General features: G+C 42.8%; 1 protein-coding gene across 2 annotated transcripts in view; it reads left to right on the forward strand.

Annotated features, from left to right (window-relative positions):
• Nucleotides 1-5,646: 5,646 nt before the first annotated feature.
• PLS1 (plastin 1) overlaps nucleotides 5,647-15,988 on the forward strand; it is a 107,546-nt gene continuing 97,204 nt past the window's right edge. Inside the window, exon 1 of one of the 2 annotated variants that reach the window (XM_001493516.7) lies at nucleotides 5,647-5,816. The gene's annotated coding sequence lies outside the window, so the exon portion shown is untranslated. The remainder of the gene's footprint in view (nucleotides 5,817-15,988) is intronic. The other variant, XM_070238277.1, reaches the window with a different exon arrangement.

Below are 15,988 nucleotides of genomic sequence, written 5' to 3' on the forward strand. Positions count from 1 at the left end.
TTTCAATACGACAATTTGTTTCCCAGATGGATAGTGTATTTGTCAGGATTGAAGTCCCTTTGGCTAGTTAAGAATAAATTGGTTTGGGGCCAGCCTGGTGGTGTTTGGGCAGACCTACACACTGCTCATCAAGCCATGCTGTGGAGAAGTCCCACATACAAAATGGAGGAAGATTGGCCCAGATGTTAGCTCAGCAACAATCTTCCTCGAGCAAAAAGAGGAAGATTGGCAATAGATGTTAGCTCAGGGCCAGTCGTCCTCACCAAAACAAACAAACATAAGAATAAAGAGGTTTCTTAAGCCATATAGAGAACATACAGAATCTTTGAGAGAAACAAACTTCATCATGAGAATTCAAGAACTCCCCAAATTATCTGTCAAGGCAGTTGCTAACTCTGAAAGGACTGGGAACTGCCAAAATAGGATCATGCCTTGCTTCTCTGTTCATGCAATTCAATTTTCAACCAAAGTCTTACATGACTTGGTGGAACCTAAATCATATCTAGAACCCTAGCTATAAGTGAATCTGGGAAATGTAGTTTTTGGCTTTCCAGGAAGGCATCCAAGAAGGAGTTGGGGCAATCTGTTAATAAGTTACTGATTAGTCCATCATTTTCCCCTTATTTTGATATGCCATCGTTTTCATAAATATATCACAGGCAAAAAGATATTTGAGGACAATCAGCAGTCTCTGCTACACTCCACAGCTCTTTTCGTATTTTCCATCTGTTTCAGTTACAGTTGTACATGATTTTATTTTTTTCAAATAAGGATGAGCAAAGTGTGGGGGGAGGTTGGAGAACGTAAGCTGCCCCAGATCATCCATCTATGTCCTAAAGCCATTTTTTCCCCAATGCCTGTTACGCTGACTTCACTCTGGGAAAATTGTTCAGCTTAATCTTCCAGTTCATAATTGCTCATCATCTGTGTCTATTCTGAAACCTAGACCATCCATTTAGTTTTTTATCTCAGTCATCAAAATTTTAAATTCCCAAATAACTAGACTTCCGTACATGTGACATCTTCTCATGTTTCTCTGAAGATATTAATTATACTTTTCAAAAGGCTTCTTCTGATTATTCTCTAGTTCTTTTTTCTTTAATATTAGTGGTAAAAATGCTGCGTCTCTCAGGATGATTTTTTTTCCCCAAAGGTGTAATAATGTTTCGTTATCTGTTCAATTTTGTATTTTAGAATCTCTCTTCACTTTGCCTTTATGATAACTGCAGCCGTCCTCTGCCAACTTCGGGTAAGGAACAGCACTCTCAAGGCAAGGATGCATTGGCAGCTCATCCTCAAGATGTGGGAGACAGGTGTTCTTCCTGAAAGTTTGTAGCTAGCTGGGCTACAATTTAGAACCAGTTGGGGAGGAGAAAGTTGTTGACTGGCCTAGCTGCTCTCTTTCTCCAATTACTCCTGCTGACCAGCACCTTAGTGCCCTCTTCTCCGTTCTTGATCTGTTAACTTTGAGCTTGCACAGCCTCTCCTAAACTGCTCCTTCCTTTGCCTTAGCTCCCTCCTCTGTAGGATTTGAGCTGAACTTTCTTTCCATTTTGTTCTTCTGAGATGCCATCTTATCTGTATTGTCTTTCCCCAACATTTCTGTTTTGTTGATGGCAATTTTTCTTGTTTTGTAGGATACTTTTTGCTATAAAAGGTATCTTCTCTATCATTTCATGGGATTCTATGTGGTAAGTCGGGTGTAGGTGTGCGTGCTTGGTTAGCTGTTTTGATCCCATCTTTCTTAAATTCTGTGTTTGTATGTGTGTGTTTGTGAGAAAGAGAGAGTTTTTTTGCATTATTTTCAGTCTTCTGATTCCTCAGATTATTCCTTTCTCCTCCAAATGATGTAAAAAAAACAAAAAAAGCCAGAATTGAACTGAATCTTAGCCTTTTTCACCTATATTTTTCTTCTCTATTCCCTTTATTCTGGAAAAAAAGGCCAAATAAACTAAATATGTTCCCACCATACTTCCTATTGTTATCCAGTGTCATTCAAAATGCACCTATTTTTCCTGAAATGGGAAGTAAAATTGGTGCCAATAGGTAGCAGCTGATTTCCGAATTAGGATCAGGGGCTGGGTGATAGTTGGGTATTGTGGTTATAAGCATTTTAGAAACCATCAGGTTCCGGGGAACTAACACTAACCAGATTCACAGGGACCAACTTTATAAGCAACAGTGCGCGTTTTTTTAATTTAGAGTATGCGATATATTATAACTTTGCATTGAGTTGAAATTCTCACTCCACCATCCATTTACTCTTTCTGTTATTTAATATTTCTGAATCTCCACTTTTGTCCTTATGAGCACTAAATGAAATAACATGAAACTCTTGGTACAGCAGCTAGCACACAGAAAACATAGAATAGACATTTGAGATGATGATGAAGATGATGATGGTGGTGGTCACTAGAGTTATGCTCTTTTTGGCCCCTTTTCCAGTACCAATGAGCCTGGGAAAATAAATTAACAATCCAGAAGGATCCTTGGGAAGTGAAATCAGCAAGAATTGTTTTTATACAAAATACAGTTTTCAACTTAGCTTTTATTTTATTTTTATTTTATTTTTTGCTGAGGAAGATTTGCCCTGGGCTAACATCTGTTGCCAATATTCCTTTTTTTTTTTGGCTGAGGAAGATTAGCCCTGAGCTAATATTTGTGCCAGTCTTCCTCTATTTTGTATGTGGGTCACTGGCACAGAATGGCCAACAAGTTGTGTTAGGTCCATGCCTGGAATCTAAGCCCATGAACCTGGGCCACCCAAGCAGAGCATGCTGAACCCAATCACTATGCCACAGGGCCAGCCCCAATTTAGCTTTTTTTTTTTTTTTAAAGATTTTATTTTTTCCTTTTTCTCCCCAAAGCCCCCGGTACATAGTTGTATATTCTTCGTTGTGGGTTCTTCTAGTTGTGGTATGTGGGACGCTGCCTCAGCGTGGTTTGATGAGCAGTGCCATGTCCGCGCCCAGGATCCGAACGAACGAAACACTGGGCCGCCTGCAGCGGAGCGCGCGAACTTAACCACTCGGCCACGGGGCCAGCCCCCCAGTTTAGCTTTTATTTAGCCTTCATTTAGTTATGTTATTAGGAGAAAAATAATATTTTGTGCCTCAGTTTTCTCACCTATAAAATGAGGATAATTTAGTAGGGTTGTCATGGATATTCAATGAGAAAACATTGTAAAGTGCTTAAAACAATTATTGGTACATAGTAGGAGCTCAATAACCCTTAGCTATGTTGTTATTAATATTTATTATTACTAATAATATTATATTACTAATATTTTATACAAGCTGTAGAAGAGCCAGAAAATTATCCCTATTTCAGATTAAGTTGGTGATTTTATTTTTTTCAACCAATAATTAGGACACATGATTGGACATAAATTCATAGGATTAATATTTAAAATTGGGACTCTTCTGGGAAAACTGGAACATATGGTTACTATAACTAAAGTGTATATTTTTGATGACCTGAATACTTGTGCCCACCGAATACAGCATCTTTTCTCTGTGAATTCTTCCTACCTGATGCCATTGCTTCTATTGCTTTCAAGCTGTTGCTCTTTTGATTGTCAGTGGAACTCTTTTATCAAATAAAATCTCCGAGGATACCCCAATATGGAAATAATAGTGTGCAGGCTGGACTGGGGCCCTTGACCCTGAGTCCTGCTTATTTATCATCTCCATGACACCCGAGGCTCCCAGAAACACAGTTTGAAAACCTTATTGCTCATTGGTAGTGGTTCAATCAGTTCAGCAGATAACACTTTTCTTTATAATTATTATGCACTGGTTGTGCATTTCTGATGGTATACACTGTTTACTGTTTTATATTTGGGAGATACTTTGGGGAAATACTTTAGTTTTATCAGTGATACATTTACAAATCACATCTTGGGGTTCGTTACTTTTAGAGATGGGTTGTTCCAAACATTTTATACTGATTATTTTTAGCTTCCTCTATAGAGGGTGATTTTTTTTTTTCCTTCCTCCCTCCAAATCAGGTTACACCATATTTAGAGTCTACGCTTCCTCATGAACTTATCTTGGTCAATATTCCCACTAAATAAAGAGCTCATAGGAGTATTTGATTAAACTTTTTCTTAACTTTATTGGGGAATAATTTATGTAAAATAAATTTCGTAAATTTAAAGTGCATGATTTAGTTTTGACAGTTGTATACTCCTGTGAAATCTCCACTACTATCAAGACAAGATTTCCACAAGATTTTTACTGCCCCTGTAGAGTCCATCCCTCCCTCCACCCCTGGCTCCAGGCAATTACTGATTTGCTTTTTGTCACTATATGTTAGCTTGGACCTCATATAAACGGAGTCATACATTTGTCCCTGGCTTCTTCCATTCAGCATAATGATTTTGATATTTATCCATGCTGAAGCCCACATGTGCAATTCTTTTCTTTTCTTTTTTTTGCTTAGTAGTATTCTGTTGTATAGATGTACCACAATTTGTTTATGCATTCACCTGTTGATGGACATTCGGATTCCTTCTGGTTGGGGCTGTTGTGAAAGAAAACTGCTATGAACATTCATACTCAAATCTATGTGTGAACATACGTTTTAATTTCTCTTGGGTAATACCTTCGAATGGAATGGCTGGGTTATCTGGCAGATGTGTGTTTAACTTTTTAAGAAACATTCTGTGAGAACTTCCATACTCAACCCCTTCTGTAAATATGGTTTCAGATAAGGATGTTAAATCCACTGATTTCCCTAGGTGGAAGGCAAGGAGAAATCCTTATCCTCTCCAGCCTTGGCTGGCCTACTTCCATATTTAATTGCTGATCAATTCCTTTGGATTCTTAAAATAATTTCAACTTCCTTCTTTCTTCTCCGTCTCTCCAGCCCTACTGATACCATCTCAGGATTTCTTGGTTTCCTATTTTGTACCCAGTACTGTGCTAAGCTCTAAGGGGGCACACAGGACTTTGAGTTAAAGGGGTGGCAAAATAGGGACCCCTCCTGTTGCCTAGACAGTGCTGGAGGGATGGGAACTACAGAGTATACCACATGTAAAGTATATGAGAACACTTGAGCCTGCATTCCATTTACTTGCACAAGCTACAGGAAACATTCAATCTTTGTTTGAGTGTGAGCTGTAGTTATTTATTTATTTATTTATTAAGCAGGTGTGGCTGTTAAATGAAGAGGAAGTGCTATGTGAAATCCCAAAAGGGGGAGGGGGAGAAGGAGAGAAAACTTTCCTCCTTTAATACCAAATATCTTTTCTCTTGACCAGCGGTTTGCAAATCCAGTGTGGTACTGGAACTACTAGCACCAGTTTCCTCTGAGAAAATATTAGAAATGCAAATTGTCGGGCCTCACTCTAGACCTACCGAATCTGCAACTCTGAGTGTGGGATCTGTGTTTTAACAAGCCCTCCAGGTGACTCTGATCCACGCTCAAGTTTGAGAACCACTGTGCTAAGCTCATGCCAAGAGTGCAGGTGGTCATCTTTAGGCTTGGAGGAGCGTACGTCAGGGTAAATGTGGGCAGTAGGAACTACGTTACCGCAAGGCCCATCCACCTCTCCCCCTCGGCTCTCCAACACCTGCAACTCCTCTGTCCCCCTGGGGCAGAACCCAGGCTCCTGGCCTCAGGTCCTTTCCCCTGGGAGCCGCAGCCAAAACCCGGCAAGTGGATTCCGAGCTGGCTGGCGCAGGTGCCGGCCGGGCATGCGTAGTGGCGCGAGCGCGGCAGCTGGGCGGGCGCGGCGGGGTAGCCGCAGAGCGGACCTGCGGCTGCTGGGATCCCGAGCGCGAGCTGCGGCGAAGGCGGGACGGGCGCGGCAGGTACGGGGCGCGCCGGGGGCCGAGGGGAAGGCTGCGCCGATGGGCAGAAAACAAAGCTTTAGTCTTTCGGCTGCGACTCAGAGGGAGTCTGGGTTTGCCCTCGCTCGCGAGACGGCTCCCGCGCCCGCCGACTCCGGGGTTCGGGGCGGCTCGTGGTGCGCGCAGGTGTTACATCGCGTCTTTATGCCGCTTACACAGTAAGCCCGGGCACGGCATTGTGGCGCCCGGCGTGAACTTAGCCTTTTGTTAACTTTGTTGTTTTCCTCTCTTTCTTTTAAACTTTGAGTGGCCACTGGTGAGGCTTTCTGATCCAGCCTGTTTCTCTTGAATTCTGTGACTGGTTTATTTGCCTTTGGCCTTTTGGTGCACAGGATCAATAGAGCTGGAGTGAAATCGCATCCGTGGTTTCTGTTTTGGTGTCTTTCCTGGAGCAGGGGGCCTCTGGATGCGGCATCAAAGCTGTCAACTTTCAGAGAATTTCGGTGCCAAAAACTTGCCGCGTTTGAGCTTCATTTTCAAGTAGAGACTTTCTAAAGTTCAAGATATTTTTTCCTGATACTTTTCTGCATTACTGTTATTGCCTGAAATAACTTCATTTGGTGCTACTAAAAGGAAGCAGTCTTTTAGATGAGTAACAGAATTTTCCCCTTTCTCGACCCCGTCACTTTTAATGGCTCGTCCAGAAGAATTTTAGCCTGGGGTTATGATATCTGGATAACTTGTGCAGGCTGAGGCTGTGCTGCACAGACTTCTTGGATAACCTGTGAGCCATAAAAAAAAATTTTAGGTCGGGGCACACACTGAACATTATTTAGGTAAAATGTTAAATGTATGATGTGGGAGGCATAGACATAGAATTAAGTTTAGGAAAAAGAAATTTTAAGTTTAGTAGAGAAACCTATGCGGAAAGGAAATATGGATACCCGCCTTTCTCTCCACCCCCCATGATGAATGTTTTAATGGCAGAAATAATATACAATTGGTTTGGACTGTAGAGACCTTCGATGTCAGCCAGGTCAGCTGCTTCAGTTTACAAATGAGAAAACCGAGACGAACCAGGTTAAATGACTTGCTATGGCCTGGGAGCCCCTCCTTGGCAAAGCTGGGCCTGGGACCAGGTTTTCTGATTTTTCATGGCTTTTTCCTATCCCCCTGCTGGTAACTCTCCTCACAGTTTGGTTAGATTATTAAACTTTCTTTTTCTTGTCTATCTCCTTATGCTACGTAGTCTGACTTAAGCAGAAAATTAGTTATTTCTGCTAAGCTTCTAGTACCTTGTGAACTCCTTTCAGAAAGTGCCCTCTCACCCACTCGCCACCTAACAGTTTGCTGGTCTTGAATCCACCCAGCTTCCTTGCCTCACTCACGTTTGGCCCTTGGCCCAGAGGCCTGTTTGCCTCCCTTGTTGAAGTCCTGCCATTGCTGCAGGGTGTAGCTCAGGTGTGACCGCTTCCTAGAAGCCTTCTTTGATTACTGCAGCCGGAAAGTAGCTGTCCCGCCTCTGAACCCTCTAGCATTTATTGCTGTTGTCGGTGCTGCTAGTAGCCCCTTCGCCTTTAGGGTCCCGAGTGCTGTTTTAGCGTATGTCCCAACTTCCTGACCAGTATGTAAGCTCTTGGAGGCTAAAGCCTGTGACTTAGACATCCCAGCCAGCACTAAGCACAAAGTACGTTCTCAGCCACTGTGTATGGGAGGGAGGAAGTGAAGTATGGACAGTTTTGTAAAGGGGTTCAATGTGGATGTTCTGTAATATGGAGGAGGCTACAGAGCCAAGTCAGACCAGCCTGATGGGTGATTCTCATACGTTGATGAGAGATCACCGATCAGTGAGGGGAGTGCTAGGGACAGAGGTAAAATCATACAAGGGAAGAGTTGCCCAGGGCCTGCATATAAGCATATGTGACTCAGAGTGCAGAGCACAGATTTAAGGAATGATGTAAAGGAAAAGTCATTTGGTGGAAGACTCGATGGAGAGAAGAATAGACGTTGAAAATTACTTTATTTCAGGCTTGAGGTGTTGCTAATGGGCTTGTGATGTTCTTTTTATCTTAGAAGCACCTCCAATTATGACATCTCTTTCTCTTTCTTATAGTTATTGATGTGATTGTCTTATTTCTCATTCTAGATGATGAGCTCTTTGGAGAATAATCTTTAACCCCTCACAGTGTCGGGCATGTTGCTATGCAGTATTGGACTCTCAGTAGTTATTGGCATGAATAAACAAACAAGTGTATTTTGGCATGGGGAGGGTGGACATTCAGGATCTTAGAGCTATGAGGTATGATTTTATCCAGACCATTCCCTCATTCTATAGCGGAGGAGCTGAGGTATGGTTGACTAAGCTAGTTAATGGTGGAACCAGAGCCTCTGCTCAAGTTTCCTCCCTAATAGCCCTAAGCTGGTTTCGTTAACCCTTACTTTTCAAGGTTGTTGGCTCCAAGATTAATAAGTTGGCAGAAGAACACTCCAGTTTGAGGTGTTCTATGGATCAGAAGCCCTCAGAGATCAATCTAAAGGGAGGAACTTGGTGGCCCATGGGAGGATGACTGTGTCATTGGAAGAGATGACATGAGATGACCGGCCAATTCAAGCGTGAGTGTATTGAGTGAGGAGGAGTGAGGCTGCAGTCGTGGGAATCTGCACACTGTGGAGTTGAGGGGGAGTCTGGAAAGGACGTGGCAGCTTAGCTTGTCGGGGCAGAAGACACAAACGGGTAGACCCAAAGTCCTCCTACTGAGAGTGGATTTGGGAGAGACATTCTACACTCCCAGGAGGTGGTGAGCGATGGCTGTGGTGTTTATGACCCAGGAACATGGGGGTATAAGGCTGAGAGAGAGAGAGAGAATTGTGGTGAGACTCTCTACCAGGAAAAACAAGACAGAAGGCAATGCTTCTGAACCCAAAATCCTGGTTCAGGAGGTGGTTTGGAATATTTGTTTACCTGGAACAGATGTTGCAAATAGCCATTTTGCAAATCAAAACATATCCTTTCCTTGGAGCTGCAGACAGCATTGAGGGAGCTCTTGTGTGGTACATCCTTTCCATTGACGTTCATACTGTACTTGATCACTGGCTTCAACTGGCGGTGACCTTGTTCTTATAAAAGTGTAAAGAAGAGAGAGCAGTTGAGGGGAGAGACAGAGCTTGAGAGATGGTGACAGAGGGAAGGGAAGACTTGGCCAGGTATAGAGGGATTACCTTTCTTTCATAATGACAGTCAAAATTGATTGGACAGCCAAACGCAAAAATCAGGTGTTACATTTAAGTTAGTATCTTATACACTTAAAAAATGCCCAAATATTAAAATCTAGAATCATATACCACAACCTTGTGTAAAATGACTGTATTAGGTAACTTTCTCAAAATAGTAATATTAGTAACTATAGTATTACAGAATGCTTTCCATGGACCTGACACTGTCCTAAACACTTTACAAGCAATATCTCATTTAATCTTTACAAACCATCCTATGAGATTGGTGCAATTATAATTCCCATTTTATAGATGAGAAAACTGAGGCTTAGATAAAATCACATTTCTGAGGTCACAGAGTTGGCAAGTGGCTGAGCTGAACTTTGTTCCCAGGCCTGCCTTACTGAGAGCTCAAATAACTTAAATATCTTGACAAAATTCAAAGCTTTTTCTATGGTAACCCTAACAGATTGCTTAGAATGGCCGCAGATTTCAGCTGGTGAAACTCCTAACATTCTATGAGCCAGACTTTAATATGAGAAACAAAACAACAGTGATGAATCTTTCTCTTTTTTGTTTTTTTAAATTCTTTCATTTAATGTTTATCTCCTTTTCATCCTCGGAGCATTCCTGGAGGCAGAGACAGCAGCTCTTTTTCTGGGTGCACCCTAAAGCTATTTCTATTCTGCTTCCACCATCTTTTGGGAGTGGAGCTGGGGTGATGGAGGTGAGTTGGCAATGATCCAGAAGGTGCCTCTGAAGTTGGGGGCGGGGTTCGAAGTCCTCTCGTGTACGAATGAGCCTAAGGACTTGAAGGATTTTTTCCCCTGGGGTGGCAGGTTCCACGGCTGGAAGCTCCTGGAATATCTGTTGGTCCTGACCCTTACCCTGATCTCAGGCCTTTGAACTGTGGTCAAACCCCGGGGAGAGTCCAGGCCTGAACACATTCTCCTGGGATCCTCAAGATCAGGGAGTCCAAAGTCAGTGTGGACTTGTTGCAGTTGGAGTTGGGTGTAGCTACTTCAGGGAAGGCCCCAGGTCAGAGACGAGTCATTTAGAGGCAGGACTGGCAGGCCTCAGGTTTGCTGGTGAGAAAAGGCTGTCGTCCCCCTCTCCCCAGCCCCCCCTGATGAACCTAGGTACTCTGTCATGGGAGTCTCAAAGTGGACTCCAGCTGAGCACGTTCTTCCCTCTCTGTGCCATCTGAGCCCTCTTTCCTCTTCCTTCTTCCGCTTCAACTTCTCCTGAGTTGGTTCTGTGCTTTCCCAGAGCCTGAGCTCTGGATATGACAGGAGAGGCTGCCTGCTTCTGGCCTCCACCCATCACTTGTCTCAGTCTCCAAGGACTCATCGTGTCACACAGCTCTCTCACTGAACAGAGATCCGAATCAAGGTTTTCTTCTGGATGGTGATGAAAATCAGGGAGAAAGAGAGGCCTTTGTGCTGCATACAGGTTTATTGGTTATAAAATGATTATACAGTTTTGATTGCTGGAAATTTTGCTGACATATAAAATCACATGAGATGTGAGGCTATGTCAACTTTGATCATCTTAGATATTTTCAGTACTACTGTGTCTGAAAGTGCCTATTTGCCTTTTTTGGCGAGAAACATATAGCGTGGCTTCTGTAAAAGCAAGTTGCTTTTTGATAATACTGTGGGCACAGAAAGGATGAGAGTTAGTGATGATTAGGAGAGTCTTTTGTTTATTTGAAACACTTGTTTCATCGGAAAACTTGATTTTCTAGGAGAGGTAGTTTGTTCATTAAAGTCCAATCGTGAGGACTTTAGACTTTCTAATAAACTAAATTTTTATGATTTACTCTTTTGAGTGATTCAGAGCTGTAAAACTACAACAATATTTGGATGATAACTCACTGCACACAGACATTCCTCCTCCTTCAGAAGATTCAAGCTGACCACAAAGAAAACATGAGAAACTGCTTTTTTTTTTTTTTTTTGAGGAAGATCAGCCCTGAGCTAACATCTGCCGCCAATCCTCTTCTTTTTGCTGAGGAAGACTGGCCCTGAGCTAACATCTGTGCCTATCTTCCTCTCTTTTATGTGGGACACCTGCCACAGCATGGCTTGACAAGCAGTGCATTGGTCTGCACCCGGGATCTCAACCGGCGAATCCCAGGCCGCCAAAGTAGAAGTGCGAACTTAACTGCTGCGCCACTCCCCGAGAAACTGTCTTTTTTAATAGTAAGGTGGATGGATGCCTTAGTCAGGTGGAAGAAGATTTGTAGGGGTCTTCTTCATGATAAAAAGCAAAAGGTTTTCAGGAAGGGATAACAGGAGAAACTCAAAGTATTAGAGGAAACCAGATTTACTTTATTATTGACATACTTGATGAATTGTTTAAAGATCCAGTCCCAGGAAATAGCACATTCTTAATAAAAAATGATGAAAGCCCCTTCAATTTGTTGAAGAACCAAGAAACCAAGAGATTTTAGCAGAGCTGTCAAAATAGAATTCGGATTGAATTTGATTTTAAAACATTGGCGAATGTGTAGAGAAGGATCAGTCCTGTTAATCACGCCTCGGACCAAGGTCTCCTTTTCTAAACCTTCCTCCCAACAATGAATTCCCATGTGGGGCCCGCTGCACTCCATGAGTAAAAGGGTAAACCTCTTCCCACAAATCACAATTGTAAAATCCAAAGTGATGCATGACAGTCCATGACTGAAAACTGATGTTGATCAAGCAATTTGAAGGCCTTAAATAGCACTGCCTGCATTCACACCTTGTTCCCATAGCGGGTGCTCAGAATCTAGATTAAATTGCTGAAATAAAACTGGGTTCAGGGCCAACTCATTTATGGTGAATGATCAAAGGCACAAATAGACTTTTTGTCTCATTTCACTTTGTCATCTTAAATGCCACCTTTTATGGCTATATTGGGTTTTTTTTGTCCTTGATGATCTATACTCACTGTGTACTGTTTATAGATAAAAATCAATGCAAACTAGAATTTTGAGGTTTGATAAATGAGTCTTTGCTTAGGGTTTTAATGCTACTCATCAATAATTTGGTGGAAAGACAATATCAAGTTAGTACGTAATTGAACCTTTAGCTCGATATCAAATTAGTATTTATAACCTTTGGGAACAAACCGGAAATTCTCGAAGATGCCTGCATTCTTTCAGCTGAGGGCTCTCTCAGCATTCTCTCCTGGTGGTCTCTCTTTTCCTTCCTCTCTCCTCAGGTTGAGGTTCATTGAGACACTCTTTTGGTCCAGGGAGTGTTTCCAAGAGTGGCCCAGTTCTTGCAGAGTTGAAGTGTTACTAGCTCAGTGAGGTGCCAGCCTTGAAACACAGCTCGCAAAAGCCCAGTGATGTTTTTTAGCAAAAGTTGTCATCCAAGTGAATTATTGTTGGAAAAACAACAATAAAAGCAATTTGCTTGATCTCTTTTCTTATCCTGAAATAGTCCAAGTTAAGCGCAAGATCACCATCAGTGGAAAATGGTAATCTGAGAATCTCTGAATGTTTAGTGGTCAATCAAAATGAACTCATTAGGGTAATTTAAAGTTTTGATATCTGAAATCAGTTTGGCCTATGATCAGGGCCATGGATGGGAAGTCAAAGTCTGTGATTCTGTTTCTGACCCCATGAGAAGGGAGGCCTTATCTTCAGCTGCAGGTTTGATGATTAAACAAGACAGTGAATGTGAAAGCAATTAGTAAACTATAAACTAAGGAGGTCAGCTGTTTATTGGTAGTTATAATAATTTTCTGACTTGGCTTCTTTTTACTGATAAGTGGCCAAGACTTTGGGAATTAGTTGCTTGCTTGAGGTTACCTGGCTCGGAAGTGGCAGAGATGGAACTCATATCTGTGTCTTCTAATTTCAACATTTGACAAAATGTCAAGGTTCAGCATTAGGACCATAGGGATGGCCTAGACAGACAGAGGGTGCCTGTCCTCCTGGAACTTCAGTCTAGCCTCAAATCTAGTCCTTTCCCAATCAACCCATGTTTTCTTCTTTTACTGACCAGAGGGAATAATTTCTCTGTGAAATTTGTATTTGGTTTTTATAGAATCCTAAATGTGTTTTAGGGCTAAGCCATGACCATGGAGCTCTTTAAGTGAGTTCTCTCTTGCTAAAGGTGGCTTCAACAACTGCCCTCTAATCTTTAGATCTCACTCGAAAGTGATATTTATTAATCTCCACTGTGGAGAGAGGGATGGATGCCTCTCAGTATCCTTCTCATTGTTAATCAGAGACTTGTTGCAGAATAATTTTCTCTCTTCTACAAAATAAAAGTGAGGTGATTAAATAAAGGGGGCTGGACTAGGGGCAGGGCTCTGAGTGAGACATGGCCCTTGTACACGCGGTTTCTCAGTTAGATGGAGGAGGCAGACACAGGGACAGTCTGTGACACGAGTTAGTACCAGGAGGAAGGACAGAATGAAGCTTTGGGAGAGCCCAAATCAAGAGCAGTTAATTCTGTTCAATGAGTTGAGGAAGGTGTCAAGACTTTTGAGTTGAGCTTTGAAAGGAAAGCATGAGTTCAATCTACAGAGAATAGATAAAGGAAAAAGCATTCCATGGGGAAGGGGCAGCACGAGCAAAAGCGTGGAGACAGGGAAGAGCCGGTCTGTTCAGGAAACTTTAGGTACTTTAATGTGTCCTAAAACCTGAGCTCGCCTAAGGATCACCTGGAGAGCTTGTTAAAAAACAGATTGCTGGGTCCCAGCTCCAGAGTTTCTCATTCTTTAGGTCTGGAGTGAGACAGGAGAATTTCATTTCAGCCAGTTCCCAGGTGATGCTAGGATAATGATCTGGGAACCACATTCCGAGACCACTGGGCCAGGGTAGAGAATGTGTGAGATGAGCTAGAAAAAAATTTTCTTCTGAAACTTTACTACCTTCACGAAATTGATGTTTCACGTTTTTTTAAATTAATTAATTTTTAAAGATTGGCACCTGAGCTAACAACTGTTGCCAATCGTTTTTTTTCCCTGCTTTTTCTCCCCGAGTCCTCCCAGTACATAGTTGTATATTCTAGTTGTGGGTCCTACTAGTTGTGGCATGTGGGATGCCGCCTCAGTGTGGCTTGATGAGCGGTGCCATGTCCGCGCCCAGGATCCAAACTGGTGAAACCCTGGGCCACCGAAGCAGAGCGTGGGAACTTAACCACTCGGCCATGGGGCTGGCCCCTATTTTATTTTTGAATTAGTCTCATTTACCTAGTGGTTGCTGCCTTGTGCCCCTTGCTTCCCCCTGTAAGTTCCTCCCCACTCCCCCCAGTTCTTCCAAGAAACCAGCCATTTTCTCATCTTCCACATTTAAAAATAACTGCCGTTCAGCCAGAATGGCCATTCCACTCGTGGAAAGCTGAACAGCCAACGTCAGCTAAAATGACTCATATACTAAAGGGGGATGCATGTGGGTTTTATTTTGTTAATCTGGATGTAATGGTAAACTTCTATCAGCAAGTATTTTTGGAATAGCTTGCAGGTAGGACTTATGCTATTGCAGAAGGTTGCATCCCTGCCCTCAGAAAACAGGCAGTCCTGTAGGAGGGTTAAGATGCCTGAGTTCGTGGCTCCAGCAGGGCAGCTGGTGCTCGGTGCAGTAAGAATGATAGAAACCAAAAGTGGTAGGGCTGAGAAAGAAGGTTCACTTTCCATTGTAACAATCAGGGCAGGCGGGGCAGGGTTGAGGGGATGAGGATTTATGCTCTCTTCTGATGTTTGTGCCTCTTCCTAAGCCCTCTGAGATGAGGGAGCATATGTCTACATAAAGAAAATAATGGAGGAAGGGGCGTTTGAATTAGGCGTGAAGGATGGGCAGAAGCTCAGCGGGGGGGGGGGGGGGGGGGGGGGGGGGGAGTAATCGGGAGAGGCATTCCAGACAGAGGGCAACTGAACCTCACAATGGAAGTGCAAGAGGGAAGTGCAGGTTCAGCCAGGGGCCAGTGCTCTGGCCACTTTGGGAAGTACAGGGAGATAAGACTGGACAGGCATTTGGGGAAGGTTGTGGAACATTTTGAGTATGAGATTGCAGGATGTGAACTTTATTCTGTAGGCGTTGTTGAGTCATAGGCTTATCTCGGGTTTACCTTGACTGCTGGTTCCCTCCCAAACACACCAGATGAGGAGGAACCCCGCGTCTTACAATGCACCAATCAGTAGTTCATACTGTCTTGGAAAGACACCTAAAAATACTTTTTCCTGGGTCTTGGATTTTGTTTTTAAAGATTGGCATCTGAGCTCACATCTGTTGCCAATCTTCTCCTTTTTCTTCTTCTTCTTCTCCCCAAAGCCCCCCAGTACGTAGTTGTATATCCTAGTTGTAGATCCTTCTGCCTCTGCTTTGTGGGATGCCACCTCAGCACGGCTTGATGAGTGGTGCTAGGTCCACACCCAGGATCCGAACTGTGAAACCCTGGGCCGCTGAAGCAGAGTGCGTGAACTTAACTGCTCGGCCACAAGGCCGGCCCCAGAAATGTATATTAATACGCTAATCTGCTAGAAGCTTGGCTATCTGTTTTTCCTGCAGTTAAATGAAACAAGAGCCAAAGGTTACTTTATTCTACCTTAGGTTTTGGAGTATGAAAATACATAGTCAGAATTGGAAATCAGCAGAAGTATGGTTAATAGAAAATTCTTAGAAACTTAAAAAATTCAGTTGCCTCTGAAAAATGAACAGAAATTTGACTCAAGATGTGTTTTCCTTGAAGGACTTGATCACATTGGAAGATGATCAAATTAAGTAGTAGAATTTATTTTTGTCACTGACATCAGGCAGCATCCAGTCTAAGGGTAAAATCGAAGGTATATTTTTTACTGCTTTAAATGTACCTGAGAATGTAGTTTTGCTTGTAATAAAACATGAATTTAGTAGAAATTCAGATTGACTTGAAGAAGAATTCCATGGTTCTGAGGTAGCAAGGGTCCAATGTATAGTGAGCATTTCCATCTACGTCAATTCCAGTAATAACAGATGCTGTGTGAAGGAGGCAGAGAATGGA

Source organism: Equus caballus, chromosome 16 (assembly GCF_041296265.1).
Source record: "Equus caballus isolate H_3958 breed thoroughbred chromosome 16, TB-T2T, whole genome shotgun sequence".
NCBI lineage: Eukaryota > Metazoa > Chordata > Mammalia > Perissodactyla > Equidae > Equus > Equus caballus.